This window comes from Tamandua tetradactyla, chromosome 3, assembly GCF_023851605.1.
Source record: "Tamandua tetradactyla isolate mTamTet1 chromosome 3, mTamTet1.pri, whole genome shotgun sequence".
Classification (NCBI taxonomy): Eukaryota; Metazoa; Chordata; class Mammalia; order Pilosa; family Myrmecophagidae; genus Tamandua; species Tamandua tetradactyla.
Window position 1 is genome coordinate 74,604,457 of NC_135329.1, and position 27,630 is coordinate 74,632,086.

Sequence of the window (27,630 nt, forward strand, 5' to 3'; positions counted from 1 at the left end):
AATCAATAAGATTGATGGACCCTTAGCAAGATTGACAAAAAGAAGAAGAGAGAGGATGCAAATAAATAAGATCAGAAATGGAAGAGGAGACATAACCACCGACCTCACAGAAATAAAGGAGGTAACAACAGGATACTATGAACAACTTTACGCTAATAAATACAAAAATTTAGATGAAATGGACGGGTTCCTGGAAAGACATGAACAACCAACTTTGACTCAAGAAGAAGTAGATGACCTCAACAAACCAATCACAAGTAAAGAAATCGAATCAGTCATTCAAAAGCTTCCTAAATAGAAAATTCCAGGACCAGACGGCTTCACATGTGAATTCTACCAAACATTTCAGAAAGAATTAGTACCAACTCTCCTCAAAATCTTCAAAAATATCGAAGTGGAGGGAAAGCTACGTAATTAATTCTATGAAGCCAACATCACCCTCATACCAAAACCAGGCAAAGATATTACAAAAAAAAGAAAACTACAGACCAAACTCTCTAATGAATATAGATGCAAAAATCCTCAATAAAATTCTAGCAAATCGTATCCAACAACACATTAAAAGAATTATACATCATGACCAAGTAGGATTCATCCCAGGTATGCAAGGATGGTTCAACATAAGAAAATCAATTAATGTAATACACCATATCAACAAATCAAAGCAGAAAAATCACATGATCATCTCAATTGATGCAGAGAAGGCATTTGAGAAGATTCAACATCCTTTCCTATTGAAAACACTTCAAAAGATAGGAATACAAGGGAACTTCCTTAAAATGATAGAGGGAATATATGAAAAACCCACAGCTAATATCATCCTCAATGGGGAAAAATGGAAAACCTTCCCCCTAAGATCAGGAACAAGACAAGGATGTCCCCTATCACCACTATTATTCAACATCGTGTTGGAGGTTCTAGCCAGAGCAATTAGACAAGAAAAAGAAATACAAGGCATCAAAATTGGAAAGGAAGAAGTAAAACTATCACTGTTTGCAGACGATATGATATTATATGTCAAAAACCCAGAAAAATCCACAACAAAACTACTAGAGCTAATAAATGAGTACAGCAAAGCAGCAGGTTGCAAGATCAACATTCAAAAATCTGTAGCATTTCTATACACTAGCAATGAACAAGCTGAGGGGGAAATCAAGAAACGAATCCCATTTACAATTGCAACTAAAAGAATAAAATACCTAGGAATAAATTTAACTAAAGAGACAAAAAAAAACCCATACAAAGAAAACTACAAAAAACTGTTAAAAGAAATCACAGAAGACCTAAATAGATGGAAGGGCATACCGTGTTCATGGATTGGAGGACTAAATATAGTTAAGATGTCAATCCTACCTAAATTGATTTACAGATTCAATGCAATACCAATCAAAATCCCAACAACTTATTTTTCAGAAATAGAAAAACCAATAAGCAAATTTATATAGAAGGGCAGGGTGCCCCAAATAGCTAAAAGTATCTTGAGGAAAAAAACCGAAGGTGGAGGTCTCACACTGCCAGACTTTAAGCATATTATGAAGCCACAGTGGTCAAAACAGCATGGTATTTGCATCAAGATAGATATATCGACCAATGGAATCGAATAGAGTGCTCAGATATAGACCCTCTCATCTATGGACATTTGATCTTTGATAGGCAGTCAAGCCAACTCACCTGGGACAGAACAGTCTCTTCAATAAATGGTGCCTAGAGAACTGGATATCCATATGCAAAAGAATGAAAGAGGACCCGTATCTCACACCCTATACAAAAGTTAACTCAAAATGGATCAAAGATCTAAACATTAGGTCTAAGACCATAAAACAGTTAGAGGAAAATATTGGGAGATATCTTATGAAACTTACAATTGGAGGTGATTTTATGGACCTTAAACCTAAAGCAAGAGCACTGAAGAAGTAAATAAATAAATGGGAGCTCCTCAAAATTAAACAGTTTTGTGCATCAAAGAACTTCATCAAGAAAGTAGAAAGACAGCCTACACAATGGGAGACAATATTTGGAAATGACATATCAGAAAAAGTCTAGTATCCAGAATCTATAAAGAGATTGTTCAACTCAATAACAAAAAGACAGCCAACCCAATTACAAAATGGGAAAAAGATTTGAACAGACACCTCTCAGAAGAGGAAGTACAAATGGCCAAAAGGCACATGAAGAGATGCTCAATGTCCCTGGCCATTAGAGAAATGCAAATCAAAACCACAATGAGATATCATCTCACACCCACCAGAATGGCCATTATCAACAAAACAGAAAATGACAAGTGCTGGAGAGATGCGGAGAAAGAGGCACACTTATTCACTGTTGGTGGGAATGTCAAATGGTGCAACCACTGTGGAAGGCAGTTTGGCGGTTCCTCAAAAAACTGAATATAGAATTGCCATATGACCCATCAATACCATTGCTAGGTATCTACTCAAAAGACTTAATGGCAAAGACACAAACGGACATTTGCACACCAATGTTTATAGCAGCGTTATTTACAATTGCAAAGAGATGGAAACAGCCAAAATGTCCATCAACAGACGAGTGGCTAAACAAACTGTGGTATATACATACGATGGAATATTATGCAGTTTTAAGACAGTATAAACTTATGAAGCATGTAATAACATGGATGGACCTACAGAACATTATGCAGAGTGAGTCTAGCCAAAAACTAAAGGAGAAATACTGTATGGTCCCACTGATGTGAACCGACATTCGAGAATCAACTTGGAATATGTCATTGATAACAGAGACCAGCAGGAGTTAGAAACAGGGTAAGATAATGGGTAATTGGAGCTGAAGGGATACAGACTGTGCAACAGGACTAGATACAAAAACTCAAAAATGGACAGCACAATACTACCTAATTGTAATATAATTATGTTAAAACACTGAATGAAGCTGCATCTGAGCTATAGTTTTTTGGTTGTTTGTGTGTTTGTTTGTGTCTTATGTTTTTTATTATTATTATTTTTATTTTTATTTTTTTCTCTATATTAACATTCTATATCTTTTTCTGTTGTTTTGGTAGTTCTTTTCCTAAATCGATGCAAATGTACTAAGAAATGATGATCATACATCTATGTGATGATGTTAAGAATTACTGATTGCATATGTAGAATGGAATGATTTCTAAATGTTGTGTTAATTTCTTTTTTCTTTAATTAATAAAAAAGGAGAATTTAATAAGTTGCTAGTTTACAGTTTCAAAGCTGAGAAAATATCCCAATTAAAACGAATCTACAGAAATGTCCAATCCAAGACATCCAGGGCAAAACATTTTGGTTCAAGAAGGACAATGAAGTTCAGAATTTCTCTCTCAAGTGGAAAGGCATATGTCAAATATGGTCATGATTTCACTCTCATCTGGGAAGGCACATGGTGAACAGACATCCTCTATTAGCTTCCTCTCCAGCTCCCTGGGAGGAATTTTCCTTCATTATCTCCAAAAATTGCCAGGCTGGTGGACTCTCTGCTTTGTGGTTCTGTAGCATTCTGTCATCCTTCTTTGCTCTCTCCAAACCTCATGACTCTCTCTCTTGTTGTTTTCTAACTTTTTCCAAAGTGCTTCTTCTTTTAAAGGATTCCAGTAAAACCAATCAAGACCCACCTGGAATGGGTAGAAACATATCTCCATCTAACAAGTTTAATAACCACATTGATTGAGTCATATCTCCATGGAGATAAGCTAATTAAAGTCCCATATACAGTACTGAATAGGGATTAGAAGAAACCATTGCTCCTACAAGGTTGATTAGGAATAACACATGGCTTTTCTAGGGTACATAAACCTTTTAAAACTGATATAGTGGACAAGTGCAAAGGAAAGGACAATATAGAGTGCTTGTACTGTTGAGATGCATTTTTCTCTAACAGGGATGACAACTTTTGTTCTGATGCCAACAGCAGTAGAATTTACCTAGAGACCTGTGTTGGGGATTCTGACTCCTCATAATCTGAATTTAGCAGAAAAGGGAGCCATGTTCACCTGGAACTCTCTGCTGTGTACATTGGAGGGGGCAGTGGATGTCTGTGGATGTGTCCTACTTGCATTATTTTTTTTTTGCCAGAGGAACAGCTTTCTTCCTTTATTATTTTTCTAGGGTCATTCCTTGCAAAGCTGGATCACTTCCTAGGGTGAAGTTATCTTCTGTAGACAGTCATGAGTACACATGTAGTCCAGTATAAATTGAGATCTGCTGCCTATTTAGCATCTGGATATATTTTTAAATATTCTGCCTTCCAGGGCAATCAAGCAAATAATAATGAGTCAGAGTAACTGTTGCCAGGGCAGTACTGAATCCCCACCACCAAAGTGCCTTTACACTAACCACAAGGGGTCCTGGTACTCCTGATTCTCTTGGTACCTGCATTTTGTCATTTGGTTCCTGGCATAGACTCATCTTGTCTCTTGACAATGAGTGATGTTCTTACCCTGCAGCATACTACCTTGGGCCACTTGAAAACTGGCTGGATTTCTCCTGTTCATCACATACAATATGGAAAGAGGGCCAGTTACTGCTGTGGCTACAGTTGAGCATTTGGTCACTGGATTCATCCAAGTTTTGTTGGGGGGGGAAAGGTAAGATCATTATAAGATGTTTGTCCACTGTGTCCTTGGCATAAGTGGTCCTCTTACCTGTAGTCATTGTTTCTCCACCAAGGAATGCCACTATGTGATTGGTTTCTGAGGATAAAACATTTCACTCCAGTGCTCTCTGCCTAGTCTCTCAGCCTCATTGCCTACATGATGCATGCTGATGATCTCATTGTGACCTACATGGTCATAATCCATGACTGCTATGGACAAGTGGATTTGATCAATGTTCTTGGGAAGGACATCAAAGACAATGGCTTCATTGTAAATGGGGTTCAGCATGCTTTTCTCTGGTGGATGTTTTCCTCTTCTTCAGTAATCTACTGTCACACATCAGTGAGACATTCTCATAGGAATTTGATGCCCCTGTTATGTCCATAACCTTTAAATTCCATGCTTTTACATTGGTAATGGTCAGTTTTCTGGAAGGTGGAAGACAGAAGAGGTAAAGCTTCAGTTTTCCAAGATCCATGGTGTGATTGCTGACAAATTCAATATTCTTACAAAGGGTGCTCTCTCTGGGGAAGTCAGCCAAGACTAAAAGGTGATCCACTACCACTTGGCCAATGAGGTCATGGCAAGAGAATATGTCATAGTCATAGAAGTGAAGCTTCCTGCTGCCAGGTCATTGTAGGGAACCAAGAATGAAAACATTTCATCAAACACAGGGTTCAGGATGTTTCTGTGAAGTTTAGTCTGGTGTTTTGTTTCCCAGTCGGGAAGCAAATAGATTCTGACATAAGGATCTCAAGTCCCAGGAAAGTCTTTTGTAGGCAAATTGACAGTTTTGTAAATCTTCATTATGAGCTGCACTAATTTGCATATTTTAAGATGAAGTTCAATTTTCCGCAGGTTTTGCTGTTACTCCTTCTCCCATCATTATTATCCACTTACTTCTGCTTATATAACTCTGGTTTAATTTGATCAATTCCAGTCAGCTGCTCCTGTTTTTAAAGCTGCTGGATATTGAAGTCTGTGTTTGACAGGTTGAGTTGTCTTCTGATTGAATTATGCTCAGGTGACAAGGTTAGCTCTGTGACATACATTGTACACAGTTACCATGGGCACTGTTCTCCTGGCCCCCTGCCTGTGTGGAGAGGGGAATATCAGAAGTAAGACTGATCATCAAGGAGGAGTCAGGGTAGGGGGTTGGAGGGTCTAGGATGTTCGCATATTTCTTCTCACTAGTCTCTGTGTCCATGTAGTTAAGAGGCTCCAGGTTTTGTCTTTGCTACCAGAGACCAGGCCTCTTTCTCCCACAGGAACCCAGAAAAGTTTCCAAGACAAAAGAGAGGCACATCAAAAAGAATGAGACCAAAAAGAATGTGGCAGTAGCCACAAGATCCTGTCAGCTCACTGAGATATCTGGGTCTGGCTGGGTCTGTAGGTGGTAGATGAAATCCTGGCAGCTGTCATGCTCCATGGGCCCACAGGCACAGAGCTCAGCCAGCAGCTGCAGCACCTGGTGACATAGCTGTCCCTGGTCCTGGGCATTGTCTTCTGCATCCTCAAACTGCCACTGGACCATCAGTCTTGGGAGACAGCCTCAGACAGCACACTCATTTCCAGGGATCATGGAGAAACTGCCCAAACTCAAGCTCTAGCTCCAGCTGCCTGGACCTCTCACCATGGCATTCAGCTCTTTTTCAGGCAGTCAGTCATGTTTTCTCTCTCTTTCTCCCACCTGGTCTCCTCAGTCCCTCCCATGGCATGGAAGATAGGCACACCCACAGCCCCCAGTGTGCCTCCCTCCTCATGTTCTACCTGCCACTCCCAGCCACCAGGGCGCAAGTATACCAGTATTTATTATGGAGGAAAAACAAAATGAGTAGAGAGGATGTGGTTAGTGGGAGATTCTCTGCAGTGTTTCTTAGTACTCGCATATCCTATGGTAAATGTAATGATAAAGTACAGCAACCCCAATGTAGGCAATACCTCTAATTGTACAGAACCTTCAGAAATGAAGATTTAATATGTCCCCAGCAGACAAGGAATTATAATGAGTTGAGATGTTTGCTAAGGGAAAAGAGAATGTAGAACAAATAATTGAAAAATCACATTGTACCAGCTAAAGCCATGGGAAAAGTTGCAGAAGTAATCTGTAGTTTTCCTTTGTTCTATATGCATATGCTGTATATATTAAGCCATTCTTGTTTGTCCCTTTTTCTCCCATGCACACCATGTTTAATATAGAGTGTACTGATAGTGTATAATCATTAAATTACAAGTTATCAGAGGGTTATTTTGATTTTGATACAGCAGTAATGAACATCACCCAGGAAAGGATAAGGTGACATATGAGACTTTGTGACTCCTCTGTGGGGAAGAGAGTTTGCATAAATTCAGTTGTAAAAGAGACAGCCTCATCATATTAGTCAGAAGCAAAATATATTAGTGTTCTTCATCACAATTTACATATAATGAACTTGTTGTTATGGATGCCAAATTGGCAAAGGCATGTATTGTGTTGGCTAGTCTGTTGTCAATTTGGCACTTTCTCACTTCTAAAGTTGACAATATGCTTTCTAATGTCCCTTTTCTTCAAGGGATTTTCAGTAAGTGCCAATTATAGAAAAATTTCCAAGGTTTAGACAACAAAAGTGAAGCTGAAGCTATTCAACTCTCAGATAATTCCTATTGGACATATAGTCATATGAGAAATTTTCTTTGAATTTCAAGCTTTTGGAAAATAATCTTCTATGGAAGACTGGGAAAGATGGTAGGAAGCAATTCTAATGGGCTCAAGAATTTCAACAACCTCCAGAAAAGATTTCGATACCTTCAGTCAGTATTTTAAGCTATGGTCAACATCATTTACCTCCACTTCCCCAGGTCTTTCAAAACAATTTAAGTATTTATATTACTTATTTTACCATCTCTTAGTTATTTAAATAAATACTTAGAGTATTTTTGTTTGCACTAACTACTCCAGAAACATTGCATTGATGCTGTCATTACATGAAAATTAAGAAAAACATTCTTAATTGCTGAGAAATGTATTTCCTATAGGTATGTCTGAAACATCTTTTTTGTTTTTTCCTTATAGACTTTATATTCTGTCCTTTCCAAGGTTATATTATTTTTCTTTCACAATTTCTTCTCTCAACTGAATGTTTTAAAATAGTGTGCATGGGATCTTGAGTGGTTACATGATTTGGCTCGATGATTTTCTTACCTACAATCAATGAGATAAAGTTTTAAATACAATAAACTTCAGGGCAATCATAGTATCACTTGCTCAGTGTCCTTTGGCAATACTAAGAAATATGCTTGTATTCTTATACTGAGCTAATATTAAACTTATAATATGAACATGCCATCAGCAATGTGCAGATGGTTAATTCAATGATTATATTCCTATCAATGCTAATATTTTTTATTCTAATAAACCAACTTTAAATTCAACATTGCATTAGTACACTTAAAATATATTCATTTACTCAGCTAGTATGTACTGAATACTATTATTTTCAAGAAATATTTTATTACTTCCTCTACAATGGTGGCTGAGATGCTGCATGCCTGACTTCTTAGTTGTAGTGACCAGCAATTTGAAGTAGGGACAAATACACTGTCAAGGCAGTAATAAGGTAGAGGAATTGGACTATTTAGAAATGTTTCTTCATAGGTACACAAGGATGAAGCTATGCAGGACATTGCACACCTATTAAAGACAATGATGTTTGTTTGAAAAGCAAAAGGAAGTCTTTAAGCATTTAAAGCAATTAAATTACTTGATCAAGTTTTATAAAAATATCTCTAAGTTCATTGAGAAAGAATGTGGACTGTATAGAAATTGGGAAACCAATTTAGGAAGAATGTGGACAGAATACAAAGTCTATAAGGAAAAAACAAAAAAGATGTTTCAGACATACCTATAGTAATTAGGATCTTTTGAAGTTATTGAAATAAGGAATAATGGCTTTCTAAATTAAGGTAGTGAAAATAGAATTAAGACTTGAACAAATGTAGAAATAAATAAGAAATAAACTTGACTGGAATCAATGAATGATTGACTTGAAGGGCAAGTGAAATGAAGGACGATATGATACCACCTTAATTTCTGACTTGAATACCTTGGTAAATTTTTGTGTTATTGAATGAGACTTGAGGATGACCTATATTGAGACAGGAAAACATAATGGGAAATTGGTGGTGATTGAAACCATGGGAAGAGATTACATTTCCTGTGTAATGTGTATCAAATGACAAGAAAAAATTATATAGGTATGAACTCTGAAAACTATAACAGTTTAATGGACAAGTAGAGAGTGAGAAGTATAAATAGAAGGCTCAAATGTTCTGACCAGATTGATACAAAACAAACAAACAAACAACAAAACAAAAAACAGGAAATATACAAAGGAAAAGACTTAGCAATCAGCTGTGCCAAATGCAGCTGAGATCATTCAGAGACTGAGAACTGAATTAAACAACAAGGTGAAAATAATTCAGGCAGAAGGATTGGGGCTGGATTCATTTTCCTCACCTGTAGCATGAATGGAGTAGGATTCAGTGGACATAGAAAGAAAGTGAGGATGCCAGGGCCTGTGGTCCACCAACAGGCTTGACACTGCTAACTCTGCAGCAGCCAGCTCTCCAAGAGGACAAGGGGAACATCCACCTGAGAAGATGGAGCCTTTCCAGCAGCCTCAAACACAAGCAGGGCTGTTGGTGTTGAAGGTGGGGATTGTGTGAGGTCCAGCTCCACAGCAGAGGCCCAAGACATGATGGGTTGTACCTCTAAATGATCCTCCTGTAAATGATGAGCATGTCACTGTCCTCCTTGGAAAGCAAACACTAAACAGCTGCATTCACCATTCATGTGCCTGAAGCAGAAGAAGAGACCCAAAAGATGTCAGCAGAATCCAAACAAAGGAAATGTCAAGATGAACACGTCCTGGCTTTTAATTCACTTATGACTTTACCTGGACCAAGAAAGACACCTCTTGATTTTTCAATGGACAGTAGTTTTGAGTGACTGCATGCTGTCGACAATGTCAACTGTATTAGAAGATGAAAAACCAATGCACATTAATGATGTGCCAGACTACAATGAAGACATTCACACGTACCTGGAGCTTAAATGTAAGCCTAAAGTGGGTTGCAGGAAGAAACAGCTAGATATCACAAACAGTATGGGGACTATCCTCATGGACTTGTTAGTTGAAGTAGGAGAAGAAAATAAACTACAGAATGAGACTCTATACTTGGCTGTGAATTATATTGATAGGTTCCTTTCATCAGTGTTTGTGTTGAGGGGAAAACTTCAGCTTGTGGGCACTGCTGCTATGCTATTAGCTTCAAAATTTGAAGAAATATACACCCCCAAGTAGGAGAAGAGTTTGTATACCTTAGAGATGATACTTATACTAAGAAACAAGTTCTGAGTATGGAGAATCTAGTTTTGAAAATCCTTGCTTTTGGCTTACCAGAACCAACAATAAATCAACTTCTTTCCCAATACTTTCTGCATCATCAATCTGCAAATTGCAAAGTTGAAAGTTCAGCAGCATTTTAGGGAGAAGGATAGATGCTGACTCATACCTAAAGTATTTGTCATTAGTTACTGCTGGAACAGCCTTTCACATAGGACTCTTTACAGTTATGGGGCAAAGCTGGCCAAATTCATTAGTACAAAATACTAGATATACCCTGGAAAGTTGGAAACCTTGTCACAAGACCCACCTCAGAACACCATAACATGCACACCAGTCAATAAGAGAAAAATACAAACATTCAAAGGATCATGGTGTTTCTCTCCTCAACTCACCAGACACTAAATGTGCAACAATGAAGAAACTGACTTTGTTTTCTGAAATGTGAATCATTCAATTTGTATGTTGAACAGTTTTTACCTTAGTTTTATTTTTGCAATCATTTCTGAATACAAAATGTATGGTCAATTACAAATTGTGGTATCTATTACTTTTTAAAATGGCTTTAATTTGCATGTCTTTTGCAAGTTTTGTAATTTGTATGTATATTAGATATTGGCTAATTTTAAGTGGTTATGCTAAATGAAGTATTAATAATGCCAGCTGTTGGGATAATAAGAATTAATAAATTGATTTGGAAGAAAAGATAAAGAAAGAAAGTGGACATAAAAGCATGTAAGCTGTAGGGAAGACAAGAATGGATCATACCTAAAAGGGAATACCTGGGATAATATGTTGTTGCTTTTTCCCTCCCAAAGAAATTTAAATTATTTTAGAAGAAAGTAACAGAGAAGGTTAAGTTCCAGATAGAAGAGCACAGAAAAAAGCTACTTTAAGAAGGCCTACAAAGAAGGAAACATATACTCTCCAAAGTATGACTCTTGTACTACATTTAAATACAACAAAGGGATAAAACAAAGGATTTTTGCTGAAGTGTGTAATTTTGCACATCTTTTGACAAGGATATAAAATTGTTACTTATTTGTCAAATAAAGACATGGCCATCTGTGAAAGTAAAAGGTCAATATATATGGATATATGTGGAGAAGTTTCATGAATAAATGATAGAATGTAGAATAGTGATAGGCAATTTTAAACAGTTATACACCTATAAGATAATAAGTGTGATTATTCATACTTTTTCTAATGAAAATATTGAAACACAAGACAGATAAGTAACTTTCCCATGGACATAAAGCCAGTAAGAGACACCAAAATCTGTGTTCTTTATGTTTATTCCTTGGGAGAAAATCTATATGTTTTCAAATTTGGGGGTTATAGGAAGGTGATGGTAGTTAACACAGAGAAAAGTAGGTGATGAATTGGATAACTAGTGTTCTAGTGATGACACTTTATTAATCAGCTGCATGATCTTATGAGACCAAATCTCTCAATCAAGTTATCTTATTTGGATATTATAAAATTAGGCATTTAGATGAAATAATCTCTAAGTCTATTTGCAATTTTATTATTCTGTGAGCCTATGGTTGTAAGTATCAACTGATACTTTTTCATTTCCAAGTGTTTGCTATTGGTAAAATAGAATTAGGTACAATGAGGACTATCAGTTAAAACATTTACACCCACACAGTTTCTCCCAAGAATTCCTTGAATAGTTAACAAGGTCTCACAGTAATAAAATGCCTCTATTTCTTAAGTTTTGTTCAAAGTTATAATAACTTAATTGAATTAACCAACTTTAGAAAGGTCAATTTTAAATGGTAGATTTTAAAATGTTAATAAAATGATTCAGACTCATTTATTACAACTTACAAGGTTTTTTTCTGACATCTATTTGTACATAATTTTAGTCACACTTTAAAATGGTGCAAAACGTTTTGTCTTTTTTTCCAACTAGCTATCTAATGGCTGCATTTTCACTTATCTGAAAACAACCTCTCTTCTCACATACATGCAATTGTTCAGGTTAGAATAGTTGCAGCTACTATTGGATGATTTCTGCCTAGAAATGTTTGAAAGGCAAAGAGCATAAACTCTAGAGTAGCTTGCACATTGGGAAGGAGAATCTAGCTTAGAGTTGGGAGTGGAAAACTGAAAATAGAAGCCAATCATCCTGGCTAGAATGTAGCACACCTATGGCACTGAGATCCATATCAGAACTGATGTACAGATGCAAAATTCTTAATGGAATTTAAAGAACACAGAAGATGATGCTAGCACCTTCTCTCTGTGGCCACCACTTGGGTATTTTTCATCAGGGGATTGGTTGGCAGCATGAACAATATTATTGAAATGGTTTCCATTAAAACTGTGCATATTTTAGAACTTTCTTTGAGGAGAATCTTCAGTTTTAATTCTTGCTGTATTCAGGAAAGAAAGAAATATTGTAGAATGCTAGCCTGAAAGAAAGCAGATTTATTTCTGATTTGAATTTTTCTTTTTAAGCCTCCAAATATGCATGGGCCCATGTCCATGGATGGTTCACTGGTAGAATGCTCACCTTCCATGCAGGAGACCTGGGTTCGATTCCTGTACTATGCACCCCCCTAAAAATATGCCTAGAAGTTCTGTTTTAGAGTTATCAGGTCAATCAAGACATCATTTGCTCATTGTTTGGCAATCCTTGATTTTTTATTAGTTATATGGAGAGAAAAAGGGAGAGAGAAAATACCGTAGTCCTTTTATATACAGGCATATAGATCCAGGGAGAAATAAAGCTGACAGAGAGGACAATAGGGATGATTTCAGGGCTACCAAATGAAATTATAAAAATGATTTTAAGCCCAAGAGTACACTCACAAAAATGAGAAACCCTTCAACCAGATAATTATGTAATATGTTGTTTAAACTGTGCAGTACAATACATTAGCCACAAGTCACATATGGCTATTTAAATCTAAAATAATGAAAATTACATAAAATTCAGAATGCATTTTTCAGTTTTACTGTCATCTTTCAAGTATTCAGCAGTCATATCTGGCCAGAGGCTATCATTGGACAACACAGATAGAGACCTAAGTTCATCTAATTTTAACAATGGTCACATGTATCAGAATTGGGTATTTTGTTTTTTATTTATTTAACTCTGTATCTTCTAAATTGCTTGAGTGTTCTTCAGTGACCTTATATATTTTTACAAAAAAATTATATACCAGGTGATTTTTTTTAACAATATCTATGAGGGGAAGGAAAAACAAAAGATAAGAGGCCGTTCTATCTCCCAAGCTCTCTCACCTTCTTTACAATTCTTCAGACAACAGAAAAGTAGTTGAGTGGGAATCATTATGCTGATATTTATTTTAGCCTCCAGTAACTTAGAGCAGTTAGAAATAGAACCCTAAAATTTTGAAATTGAAACACATACTAAACTGTTTGGCAAGTTATGGTAGGTAGCAACGTCTAACTGAAGCACGTGTAAGAGTGACCTCCAGTGTAGTCTCTCAAACCTATTTGAACTCTCTGTCACTGATACTTTATTTGTTGCACTTCTTCCCCCACTTTTGATTAAGCCCTGGGAGTCATCGCCCATGCCACCAGGGAGAATTTCATCCCTGGGTGTTAATGACTTATTTGTGCTTATTCACAGAATTTCAGTGACTAAATAATTGAGCAATGTTTATTTGAGTTTATGTTTACTCCTGATATGCTTACTCCTAATTTCTTTGCTTTATTTTGTTAATAGCAGGAACAATTTAGTAAGTCTAGTTGTAAATCAGTGAAGAAAAATTTTGTGCCTGATCATGAATTTTTTCCTTTTGTTTTTCCAAGAATTCTTCCATGAACTTCTGCTTAGCTCTTTGGTATTATCTCCATGTAAACTCAAACCATGGGACTTAACTCATCCACTTGTAACTTCTCAAGTGTACTGTGATCCCTCTCACACCAAAGTTTATGCAAGATGGTTACTTAATATTTCCTCAACTCTCTCCATATTTTACCTTTAAAATGTTTTTAAATAATATAAATATAAAAAAATTAAAATAATCTTTCATATCTGTCACCTAGAATTAATGTGTATCAATGTATATTATTTTTGCACCCTATTTTATAAGAAAAGACAATATAGGATTTAACAAAAAATGGAATCAGTATACTCTGTTTAAAATGGGACACTTTGTCATTTGTACTGAAAAGACAATTAATCAGTAATTACATTTAAGCATTTAGCATTCCTCCTAGTTCTATTACAAAGACTTCAATTTTTAGTGTTTTCTGGGAGAACCTAAAATAATGTAAAATAACAGAAAGGGTCAAAAGGATCCATACAACACTGTCTTTCTAAGTATACCACTGAAATGTTAAATATGTTGGGCCACATTTAAGGTTTTTAAAAAACAACTGGTGATGAAAAAAAAGCTCTCTTTAAATTTATTATTCTTGCTCAGCACTTAATCCCATTACATGTAACTGCAGATAAGAAATAATTTGGCTTTGTTCAGCTGCTTGAATATATTTTCTCAAACTACTTTACTGTTTTATATTTTTTAAAAGGTCACAGGAGAAATGGCAAACATATAGCTAAAATGATATGTACCTCTGTTATTTACTGAACTTAGAAGATAATAACTGAAATAATATAATAAATAAATGCTCTAGGACATTTTTCTTTATCAATTATAATTTTTAAGGCTTTTTGCTTCTTTGGTTCTGAAGAGGACTCTGGTGTCTCCATAACCTCCTTCTCTTACTCCTCTTCTGGTTCTCATGGACTCCAGCTTCCCTGAATCCTCAGGAATATTTCATTCAACTTAAGCACCCCTCCTACTAAGAGAGTCCCTCTCCCAAAGAATGATTAGCTTGGATTTACTTGATTTCAGTGTGCACTGTCCCCAGAGTGAAATGGGCAAAAGGAGAACTAGGCATCTGATAGGACCTGTCTCCCAGATTTCCCTTCAATGCACACAGCTCCAACAGGCCTAGGATGGGACCCTACTTGGTTATTGTTCTTGTTTTCCCAATAATGATCCATTTATGCAATGGCTGCTAAAATGGAATTGTGTTGCAACATTGATGGAATGTAACCATCATGAGCAAGATCTATGCATAGACCATTATTGATTGAGCAATGATCAGATTGTTGCTGGACAAATGTACATGGCTGAAGTCAAAGAATAATAAAGCGAAAAGGGAGATACTGTCAAATTTTGAAAGAAGGAAGGCTTATAGAGAGATTGGAAAACAGGTGTTTAGCTCTCAATGAGGCCCTGAGTTACTTCAGAAAGTTAATGGGTTTTTCAACAGCTAATGACTTTACCAAAAACAAAAGTATTTCAGTTCCTCAGCTTGCATCAATTTGTGTGGAATTGAAGATGGTAAGTGCTTCTCCAAGGTCATAAAAGAATAAACCGAAGAAATAGCCAAATTTCCTAATACCCCATCTTTTTCAATGTTCTGTCCTGTATCACACCCTCATAGCTGAAGTGAGAGGTGTGAAAAGCTCACTATATTTTCAGCTATATGAGCACTAATTTGGCTTTTTGAGCTATTGCAATATTTGCTCCAAAACTGATTACATATTCCACTAGTAGATAAGTGTCAAATAAGTTACATAGACAAAAACAAAACATTAACATCGATTTCACTGAATTTCATATCAAGTTACTAGATATATTCCTCTTTGGTAGGAGAATAAGTGAATTTCATGAAAATGGTCATGCTACCAAAAGTGAAGCATTCCCTACTTTCCACTGTAATGAACATATTCATTGCTAATTTATTCACATATGGTCTTCAGAAGATAACCATCCAAATCATTATCTTTTTGCATCAAATTTTCTGGCATATATTCGGTTTTACCTTTTTAAATGTTATTTTACTCTTTTTAGTTGTTACCAGAAAATGAGCATTATTAATACATTAATTGGGTAGTTCCACCAGATCTCTAAATTTGTGATTTGTTTATAGAATCTGTTGTATTTAATTTGAAAAATGTTTCTTGTGTTAAAAATCTTATTTCCAAGAAGGTGAGCATATGGGAGGCTCTCACCAACACATACTGGGACCACAGCGGGTGGGAAGACAAGCAGAGGGAATTGGAAAGAGCCCGAGAAGCCAGCAGTCCACGTGTCTGCAAACAGAAGGGCCATGGCTGGGGGACCAAGGCGCAGCAGAGCAGAGCTCCAGCCCTCAGTCAGGGACTGGCACTCAGGAGTGCTCGGTCAGCATATCCTGGGGCTGACCTGCTCCATTCTTGTGCAGCTCCCAGAGCAGGGAAAGGAAAGAAGGTGCCTGCTGTCCGCCAGGCCTCGGATCCTGTTTTGCTCCCATTTACTTCTTTTTTTGCATGGACAGGCACAGGGAATCGCCCGGGTCTCTGGCAGGGCAGGTGAAACCTCTGCCTGATGAGCCACTGTGGCCCGCCCTTATTTTATTCTTTTTTGTTTCTTTGTTGCCCTGTCTGGAGCTTCATGTTGGGCATGGGGCTAGGAGGCCCTGGAGCCGTGAGGACATCTGTTTCTCAGCCAGTTCTAATAGACCTGCCTCCACCACCATATGCAAATACATGCAAACATCTACGTATAAGGATATTTGTATATATACAGACTGTAAAACCTGTGAGCAGGTGGATTTGCCTATTGTTGGATGATTAGATCAAATGTGAATATGTATGAAATTTTCATAAATGTGCATTTTATGGAAAAGACATGAAAATTGCAGTAGTTTCCCATTTCTACCATATTTCAGTTGCAAAATATTTTTAATAAACTTTTTATGTATTCAGGTGTAAAAAAAACAGAGAATGTGCTGTTATGTTTAAAATAGTTTGTTTAAATAGTCAAAAATTAGGAAAAATGGGTAATGTGGCAATGTTTTAAAAACGATTGTGTTAATAGCTCAAAACATCATGGGTATTCTATATTTTTCTTGTTTTACTTTTTAAAATATTGCTAAGTGAAATTTTAGTGGAGAAAATTTTTCCATTGATCTATATATTAACTTTTATATATATATATATACACACTAACTTTTGTTTGAATACCAAAATCACCAAATGCAAACATTTGTAACTTTTGATCATCCCTTTCTACATATATAATCAGTAATTCACAATATCACATGGTTGCATATTCATCATCATAATCATTTCTTGGAACATTTGCATCTATTCAAAAAAAGAAGTAAAAAGAAAACAGAAAAAAAATCATACATACCATATCCCCCACCCTTCCCCCTCACTGATCATCAGCATTTCACTTTAGAGGAGAAATTTAATTGTATTTTACAATATTGTTCTGAGAAACAAAGCTGAGCTCAAGGAATGTTTTAATCTAATAAAGTGGATTATCTTGTTTAAAGCTTTCCTTCCAGTATGTTGAGTTACTTAAGGTTGTGCATTGTGTTTTAAGAAAGTTTTGAGATGGCACCCTCAGAGGTAAGTGACTTTATAAAGACCAAACAATGCTTTCACTAAGGATGCAGAAAATGCCTAGTCTCCAGCTTTTAAAATGTTTCTGCTTTTTTAGGAATGATGTGATTGCAAAGTAGCTCAAATGAAGGGCTCACAGTGCTGGGGGCATTGGGGGCCTACAATTCTAATTCTAGGGGTGTTGGTGATGTTTGAACCAGCTGCTCCCTCCCCTCAAGGATGGGGGTCAGAAGCAGGTTCTGCTTGGTGATGTTTGAACACCCAGGCCCACCAAAAACACCACCACAAAAAAGTTCTATTTATTATTTAAACTCCTCCTTTCAGAGGTTTTGAATTTTTATCAAACTTTGAAAAGTTAGGACCATTTTGTTCATGTATTTCTAATAATTTTTATGATGAGGACAGTGCTATATGCTTATTCTAGAATATTCAGAAAATATAAGAAAGGGTAAATGTTAGGCCTGGAGGACAGCCTGCCCTTGGCAAATATTTTAGAAAGCCTCTCTCACATTAACCCATGCCAGCCCATCATCTCCTTCACCCTCCATCAGCTGCCCTCTTGCAGTAACCTCCCATTAGTCAGCCTCCACTCTCCAGCAGATGCATTTTTGCCTTAACTCCCCTTACATAATCAGCCCTCTGGCATTTACAACCCTGCATATCTAAGGCAGCATTTACATTTTAAATTTTACCAAAGGAAAGCTGTCAAGTCACTACTTAGCCCCCTATTTCTGAAAGCTAGCCCACAGAGACCTGCCTAAACTGTGCCCCCAATGCCCTAACCCTAAGTCTTAAAAATTTTATCCCCCACCACCTCGGGGCAGGTATTTCTCTCCCGCTTGAAATACTGCCCAGGCAGCTCTGTTTCTCCCTGAAACAAAGCCTTTGCCTACATTTTTTTGTCCCCACCCTGGTCCCAGTGAGTTGCTGATTTTTGCCTTTTATCTGATGCTGAAACCCAGGACTCATATGAGGCAACCCCGGTCCTCCAGCCTTGCAACATGGGGAGCAGTGGGCAGCAGCAGTTCATCCTGGGTTTACTCCCAATCCTGGAGGGTCAGTCAGAACTAAAATCCCAAAGTTACCCTCTGGACACAGCCTACAAGCTTCACCTCTGATAACGGCTGTGCCACTTGTAAATGAATTGGAACTTCACCCACCCCAGCCTGCTGGACCCAAAACTGTAAGTCCACCCCACCTGCCCTTGTCACTATCTATTTCCTATCCTACTCATCAGATTTTATCGGTCTCTGAAAACCCCAACACCAGGCTCTGAGGCAGCTCTGGCAATCCCTCACGATGAGAGTGTGCCTAGTCTCCAGATTGAACCCAGGACACCGGCTTTTCTCTCAGGAAACACTCTGATCTTTCCAGTGCCTTTTGAGTCTGGGGATGCCCAGCTCTTGAGGAAACATTTGTCTGGTTCCTTTTAAGTTGGGAAATGCCCAACTCTAAGGAAACCTTCTCTTAAGCTGGTGACATGGGTATGGGGCTCTCCCTTCCCTCAACAGCCACCCCCCAAGGTGCTTTCTTAAACAACACAGAACTTCAGGTCACTGAGATCAAATTCAATCTAAGCATCTCATATTCTATTGTAATACTTTCTGGCCATGATATAAATTAGACAGAGAATGCAACCTTTAATTTAAAAAATACTGCAAAACCTTTTCAATTTCATACTAGGTACTGGAAAAATGGGGTGAAGTTCCATTTATTCAATCCTTCTTTTCCATTCACCTTTTGTCTCTCTCTCTCAATGCATTTCCTGCTCAACCTACCATATCCTTCTGTTCTGCACCCCCCACAGCTCCACCCTGCTACTGCCAACCACTCATCCCACACTTGCTGCTGCCGATCACCCATCCAACACCTGCTGCTGCCCACCACCCATTCAACACCTGCTGCTGCCCACCACCCACCCAACACCAGAAACAAATCACAGCAGGGTGAGTTAAGAATTCTTCCCCTGGAGGATCCTGCTCTTTCTCTCTCTCACTCTACTTTTTCCATTGTCCAGGTCCTCACCATCCCTGAGGGCCATGATAGGCAGCATGCCCACATCTTTGTGGGAAAAAAGCCATCCCCACTATCCCCAAAGGCCACAGCAGGAAGGACACCTATATTCTCATGGGAAACACCCCTGGCTCTGGGACATCCAGTTCCAAGCATGGTCCACCTTGAAATTCCTTATCTCACTCACACCACCTAAAATGAGGAACTCATTTTGCAACCCTCCAAATAAACCTCACACCTTTAAGGTGTCCACTCCGTAACCTTAAAACTCTGTACCTAGAAGGAAACATCAGACCCAAATTCTCATTTTTCTTTTCAACCACTGTGTGGCCATGATACAAACTGGATAATGAAAGTTAAGGGCCAAAAAATGGCACTTTTTGATTTTCTAATGCTCCACAACATAGAGAAATTCATCGAGCACAGCAGCAGGTGGTCTGAAATTTCTTACATTCAAGATTTCTTTTACCTGTGTAACTGTCCCTCTCTTTGTCACTTCTGCTCCTCTTAAATTCTTCACTTACATCAAAACCTTTCTCTTCTTCTCTCCCCTCCCTGAAATCCCCTGAAAATTTCAACTTTGATCCATCAGATTGTGGTTTTCCTGTACCTCCTCCCTACATATCTCCACTATAATGTCTGGACTCTCCCCCAGTCCCAGGTCCTCTTCCCCATCCTCAACTCTGATTCCCATCCCACCTTTCCCCCCTCCTCATGCCCACTCATGAGGACTATACCCTCCCCCCTTCTCATCACCACCCCCATGTGTCAACCCAAAGGCAGATCCTAATCCCCCATTTTTTAGCTAGGCGTGGATGCTGGCTCTGATTTTACCCCACAGGAAGTAAAGAAACTGAAGGAATAGTTAAAGTATATATTTCTTTATCATTCTGATTTAAGTAAAATAGAAAACAAACTAGGGTCATACTCTGAAAACCCTGCCATATACATTAAAGAATTCCAACACCTCATCTGCTCCTACTACCTCACCTATCAGACCAACACTGCGCCACTTTCCAATTAAGAACCTTACTCCCCTGATCTTACCCACATAGCCCACTTTAAAAAAAAATTTATGAATAAAACCAATCAACATACAAATTAACATTCTTTTTTATCACATAGTTGTATAGTTGTATATTCATCATCATGATCATTTCCTAGAATGTTTGCATCAATTCAGAAAAAGAAATAAAAAGAAAACAAAAACAAATCATACATACCAAACTCCTTACCTCTCCCTTTCATTGATCACCAACATTTAAATCTACTAAATATATTTTAACATTGGATCCCCTTATTATTTATTTATTTTTAATTCATATGTTTTACCCATCTCTTGATAAGGTACATTAAAGAAGCATCAGACACAAGGTTTTCACAATCACACAGTCACACTGTGAAAGCTGTATCATTATACAATCATCTTCAAAATACATGGCATAGCCCACTTTTTAACCTTTATAATAGAAGGCATAAAAAAGGCTGCCCTTTAGGCAGTTAATTATGACAACTAAAACCTGATGAAAATCCAGAGGTATTCATGAATAGATTGATGGAGTCTCTCCTCAAATACAGTAATTTAAACCCTGAATCAGACACTAGCAGACTATACCTACCCACTAACTCCATCACAAAATGTTATCCCAATATCAGGCAAAAGTTGGAAAAACTAGAGGTTGACCCTCAAACCCCTCAAAAAGACTTAATTAAAGCAGCCTTTAAGATATTTAATAATACAAAGGAGAAAGACAAATTAGAAAAACACAAATGACATCAGTCCAAAGCCTCCCTCCTAGCTGCTGCCCTCAAGTTTAAATCTCAGAATGTAACCCCTCTTCTGCTATCCTAAAACCTCACTGGGACCTTGCCTGTTATGTTATGATGGTTGGAAATTAGACTGTCTTGAGAGAGGTCCTAGCCCCCCTCTGGGATTGTGTCTGGTGTATCACCATAAGCATCACTGGAAGTCAAGCCATCATGAAAACCCTGTTTCCAAGAGAGTTCTTCCAGCACACCCAATGGTCTCACAGTCAGGATCTTCCTTTCCAGGCCTCCTCAGATTGACAATAAGACACTGATGAGTCCCTGGTTTGAAACAGCCCCACATCTCCATCAGTAAGTGTGAACCAAGGATCATTATCCAGGTGGGATATAAGCCAATCTCATTTGTAATTGATACAGGGGCCACATATTTGGTTCTCTTTGAACATTCAGAACCTTTATCCCCATTCCTCAATCTCTAGAATGTGGTTGACAGCATCCTCCTTTCTTCCCCTTTAATTACTGAACCAATCATATGCTCAATAGATCTAAGATCCTCCCATCCATTCCCTATAATCCTTATCTGTCTCTCCCCACTTCAAGGTTGTGACATTTTATCCAGACTTCACTCTACCTTTTCCTCACTGAAATCACTTCTCTGCTTCCTCACCTTCCAGAGCCATTAAAACAATTCCTAATATTCCTGCTAGAAAAATTTCTTCAAAGCACCTTCCAAGACTTCCAGTGGCAGCAAATTTGATCCTTATTCTACTTCTCTACTTCTACTTAAACCATGGCACTAACTTCTTTACTATCCCCACCAGCTCTTCTTCTTACTATCTTGTTCTGGTTCACATTATATGTCCAAACATCTTCTCACCATCTTCTTACAGAAACCATCCAGACAACAGCAACCACAGTCAATCATTCTAATTGTTAGATATGACCTGAATCCACCCACACTGTCACCCTATCCCTGCTTGCCTTTCCTTTAAGCCCTAAAACTCTCTTTATGAGTCCATCCACAATATACTAGCTTTGGTGACCAATGGGTTAAAAAAAAACTCCTCTCAAATTTCACAGAAAACAATGATATACCTATTCTTCATTAAAGTATAAACAAAGTAGAAATCTCTCAATGTATAGAAAATTCAGACTCAATTGGCATATTCACAGTCTTAATGGATAAACCCTCCCCATGCTTTAAATAAACTCTTCACAACCCTATGCAGGTGAATTAGTGCATATATCATCTACATTCTGCAATCATACACTATTCTTTAATACAACCACCTTATAGTGGCACTCAAAGCAACAAATACCAAAAAATATCTCAACACAACCATTATTTGGGATGATCCAGGCATTAACAAAATCATCCTTATGCACATAATTAATAAAAACTACAGTGACAACACTCTGTACTTTAACAGTTCTTATAAAATAACTGAGTTGTTTAGTCTGGGAACCAATCAGGACAAGTTTATAATTTAATCAAATCAAAACCCCAAAAAACCTTTTCACTTTTCTTTTTTGCAATCTCCTCTGTCAAACAAAGCTAAATGTTAACCCTAACCCTAGCCCTAACCTTAACCCGAACCCTAACCCTAACCCTAACCCAAAACCTAACACTAACCCCTCATTACTCTCCTCTATACATAAATGTAATATATGGCAGAACCCAAGAATTCAACTTTTCTACCCATCCAAATTTATACTTTATCCCTTTTGGATCTGCAACAGCCCTGATGCTCACATTATTCATTTTTATTTCTCATGTACTTAATAACATCCTTGAGTATGGGCTGGAAACTGTACTATAGTATCCATCATTCCTAATGCCACTATCTTAAAACCCCAAGAAAAGGCCTATTCTGGGCAAATACCTGATCTAAGTTTCTTTCTCAAAACCTCACATCAACCTCAAAAATGGGAGAAAAGAGTAGTTCTTAGAAGATCCAGAATTTGGGTTCCCTGCTCATGATTATCCTATTCTAGAAAAACCTGACGTTGGGTACACCATCTACCACAGTCTGGGTTTGTTGAAACTCTACTATAAGGATGATCAATTAAAATTTTTTTTAAACATAACAACATACAAACATGAACATTCTTACCATATGGTCATTCCATTATTGGTATATAAACAATAACTCACAATATGATCACATAGTTGAATATTCATCACCATGATCACTTCTCAGAACATTTGCATCAATCCAGAAAAAGAAATAAAAAGAAAAAAATTTCATGCATACCATTCCACTTACCCCTCCCTTTCATTGATCACTAGTATTTCAATCTACTAAATTTACTTTAACATTTGTTTACCCTATTATTTATTTATTTTTAATCCATATGTTTTACTCATCTATCAATAAGGTAGATAAAAAAAAGCATCAGACACAAGGTTTTCACAACCAAATAGTCACACTGTGAAAGCTATATCATTACAGAATCATCTTCAAGAAGCATGGCAACTGGAACATAGCTCTACATTTTCAGGCAGTTCCCTCCAGCCTCTCCATTGCACCTTAACTAAAAAGGTGATATCTATATAATATGTAAGAATAACCTCCAGAATAACCTCTCAAATCTCTTTGGAATCTCTCAGCCATTGACACTTTATTTTGTCTCATTTCACTCTTCCCCTTTTGAGAAAAGTGGAAGATTTTCTCAACCACTTGATGCTGAGTCCCAGCTCATTCTAGGATTTTTGTCCTATATTGCCAGGAAGGTCCACACCCCTGTAAGTCATGTGCCACGTAGAGAAGGGAAGGACAGTGAGTTTACTTGTCATTTTGGCTGAGAGAGAGAGACCACATCTGGGCAATAAAAGAGAGAACAACCAATTTTAAGTATCCTTCTCTCATTACAACTACCCAGGAATGCAACCACATGAGCTATTAATAATGAGCAAGTAATAAACCTAGCTTCAGTTATACAAAACAGGAGAACATAAGATATTCTCACCACTGTTACAAGAGGCACCTGAACAATCATAAATGACACCTTCTGTTTTTTACAATAACAAAACTGGACAAGTAGAGAAAAACCTAAAATTTTGAAAGGAAACATAGAAATTATTTTAAAATCCTGTGATGCTAGTTATGGTAGCCAAACATGGCTATCTTTATTTTCCTCCTATTTCACTTCACTGCTAAAATAATTTCTTGTGTCCCTTATAACACCATTACTGTAGTTATTATTGGTTCTTCTCTTTCGCCCTTGTCTCTTACAGCTCCCCTCCTAGATCATATACTAAGTCATCTAGTAAATAACTCAAGAATACATGAATGATGACTCCCAACATGAGAAGGAGCAGAAACAACTTTTTCTCCTGTCCTGTGATATCTCTGGATACCCCCCAAATTTTTCCCCTTAGGACAACTATACTTCATTTCAGCTGGAATCAGTTGCAGAACTCATTTACCAAAAAGTCCAGAATGTGTCCCCATCCCCCCAGGATGTAACTTATCCTTGGCAAATGTTTCAGAAATTCTCTCTTACCCAAACCCATGTGTGCCAGTTTGAAAGGATGTATGTACCTCAGAAAAGCCATGTTTTAATCCTAATCCCATTTTGTAAAGGCAGCCATTTCTTCTAATCCCTATTCAGTAATGTTTGTTTGAAGCTTTACTTATATTATCTCCCTGGAGATGTGACTCACTGAAGAGTGCTTGTTAAGATAGATTAGGTGGAGACATGTTCCCACCCATTCCAGGTGGGTCTTGATTACTTTACTGGAATATAAGAAAAGGAAGAATTGTGAAGAAAGTGGGAGATTCTGAGAGAGCAAAATGATGTAGGAATGAGAAGCAGAGAGTCCATCAGTCAGCAACCTTTGGAGATGAAGAAAGAAACTGCCTCTCAGGGAGCTTCATGGGACAGGAAGCTAGGAGAGAAAGCTATCAGATGATGCTGTGTTTGCCACATGCCTTTCCAAATGCGAGAGAAACCCTGACCATGTTCATCATGTGCCTTCTCACTTAAAGGGAAACCCTGAACTTCATCAGCCTTATTGAACTGAGGTATCTTTCAATGGATGCCTTAGATTGGACATTTCTATAGATGTGTTTTAATTGGGACATTTTCTCAGCTTTAGAACTCTAAACTAGCACCTTATTAAAATCCCCTTTTAAAAAGTCTCTTCATTTCTGGTATATTGCATTCTGGCAACTAGCAAACTAGAACACCATGCCAGCTCAGTGTCTCCTTCATACTCCATCAGCTGGCCTCTTGCAATAACCTCCCATTACTCAGCCTCCACCCTCCAGCAGATGCAATTCTTGTGGTAAACTCCCTTACTCACTATCTGCCCTCTGGTATTTACAACCATGCATGCTTAAGGCAGTTCTTAAATTTTAAACTTTACCAATGGAAACCTGCCAATTCTTAACTTAGCTCCCTCTTTCTGAAAACTAGCCAATAGAGACCTGTCTAACCTTTGTCCCCCAACTCCCTAACCTTAAGCCATAAAACCCCTATCCCTTGCCACCTCAAGGCAGCTATTTCTTTCTCTCTTTTGAAATACTTCCCAGTTGGCTCTGTTTCTTCCTGAAATAAAGCCTTGGCCTGAACTATTTTGTTTCAATCTCATTTCTGGTGGGTTTGCTGAGTTTGCCTTTCAATTTATATAGTCCTTTAGTGAGTTTCTGATTACAAACACCATTAGAGTGATGTGTCGACTGGACTTATTTAAGGAGTTCTGGTTATAAGATTGGTTGTAAGTATACAGGGCAGCAGTGTGCATCTTAATGTTGATACATATTTTGATAAATTAGAAAAAATTCCCATTGAGAAAATTATACATGGAGGTGTGGCTCAGTGATTACTAGTGGGTAAGAATCCCAATGTCATTAAAAGTCATTTAGAATTGATAGCTGGATAATTGGAGGGATGCTCAATGTCATGGTCAGGGACATGTGTCAACTTGGCGAAATTGTGGTACCTGTTTGTCTGGTTGGGCAAGTGCTGGCCTATCTGTTGCAATGAGGACATTTCATAGAATTAGATCATGATCACGTCAGCTGCATCCACAGCTGATTCCATTTGTAATCAACCAGAGGGGAGTGTCTTCTGCAATGAGTGATGCTTAATCTAATCACGGGAAGCCTTTTAAGGAGGATTCAAAAGAGATAGGTTCCATTCCTGCTTCAGCTGATGAGTCTCTCCTGTGGAGCTCGTCCAGACCCTCTGTTGGAGTCATTGGCTTCACAGCCTACCCTGCGGATTTTGGACTCTGCATTCCTGCAGTCACATGAGACACTTTTATAAATTTTATATTTGCAAGTGTTCCCTGTTCATTCTGTTTCTCTAGAGAACCCTAACTAATACAGCCATTTTGGATCTGATACATCGCATTTGGTAGCCAGCAAACTAACACAGATTTTGGTACCAGGAGTGGGGTGCTGCTGCTGCAGTTTGCAAACATCAAACATGTGGGAAACAGCTTTTTAAATGGATAAGGGGAAGATTCTGGAAGAGTTGTGAGAAGCTTGATAGAGAAGGCCTAGAAAGTTTTGAAGAGACTGTTGGTAGAAACGTGGACTTTAAAGACACTTCTGATAAAGTCTCAGACAGAAATGAAACATGTGTCATTACAGATTGGAAGGAAGGTGATCCTTGTTTTAAAAAGGAAGTATGCCCCCTAAGAAAAACCATGTTTTAATATAAGTCCCATTTCATAAAGGTAAAATAATCCCTATTCAGTACTGTATGTTTGAAACTGCAATCAGATCATCTCCCTGGATGATGTGATTTAGTCAAGAATGGTTGTTAAACTGGATTAGGGGATGACATGTCTCCACCCATTTGGGTGGGTCTTGATAGGTTTATTGGAGTCATATAAAAGAGGAAATATTTTGGAGAATGAGACATTCAGAGAGAGCAGAGAATGCTGCAGCACCACAAAGCAGAGAGTCCACCAGCCAGCGCCCTTTGGAGATGAAGAAGGAAAACGCCTCCCAGGTAGCTTCATGAAACCAGAAGCCAGGAGAGAAAACTAGCAGATGATGCTGTGTTCACCATGTGCCCTTCCAGATGAAAGAGAAGCCCTAACTGTGTTTACCATGTGCCTTCTCACTTGAGAGAGAAACCCTGAACTTCATCGGCCTTCTTGGACCAAGATATCTTTCCCTGGGTGCCTTAGATTGGACATTTCTATAGACTTGTTTTAATTGGGAAATTTTCTCAGCCTTAGGACTGTAAACTAGCAATTTATTAAATTCTCTTTTTAAAAAGCCATTCTGTTTCTGGAATATTACATTCTGGCAGTTAGCAAACTAAAACACTTAATATAATGCTTTAGCTGGAAAATGCTTGATGTAGCCTTTGGTAGCTAGAAAATGTTTATTAACATCTCTTAAAATAGCTTTGATTTAAAGCTCTTTCTATAATGGCTTGCTGTTAATCTAATAACAAAAGTTTTCTCCCTTCTTAGTGACATTAATCAGACTTCCTCAGGGTCACTTGAAGGAATGAGG

General features: G+C 37.8%; 1 long non-coding RNA gene and 3 pseudogenes across 3 annotated transcripts in view; 2 read left to right on the forward strand and 2 right to left on the reverse strand.

Moving 5' to 3' along the window:
- The window catches only part of LOC143677383 (uncharacterized), a 166,973-nt gene that overhangs the window by 28,092 nt on the left and 111,251 nt on the right, over window positions 1-27,630 (reverse strand). The gene's annotated exons all lie outside the window — the stretch shown is intronic.
- LOC143676736 (synaptotagmin-9 pseudogene) lies at window positions 4,652-6,131 on the reverse strand (annotated as a pseudogene).
- Window positions 6,428-10,429, forward strand: LOC143676737 (cyclin-A2 pseudogene; annotated as a pseudogene).
- The window catches only part of LOC143676738 (bifunctional phosphoribosylaminoimidazole carboxylase/phosphoribosylaminoimidazole succinocarboxamide synthetase-like), a 34,594-nt pseudogene continuing 22,191 nt past the window's right edge, over window positions 15,228-27,630 (forward strand).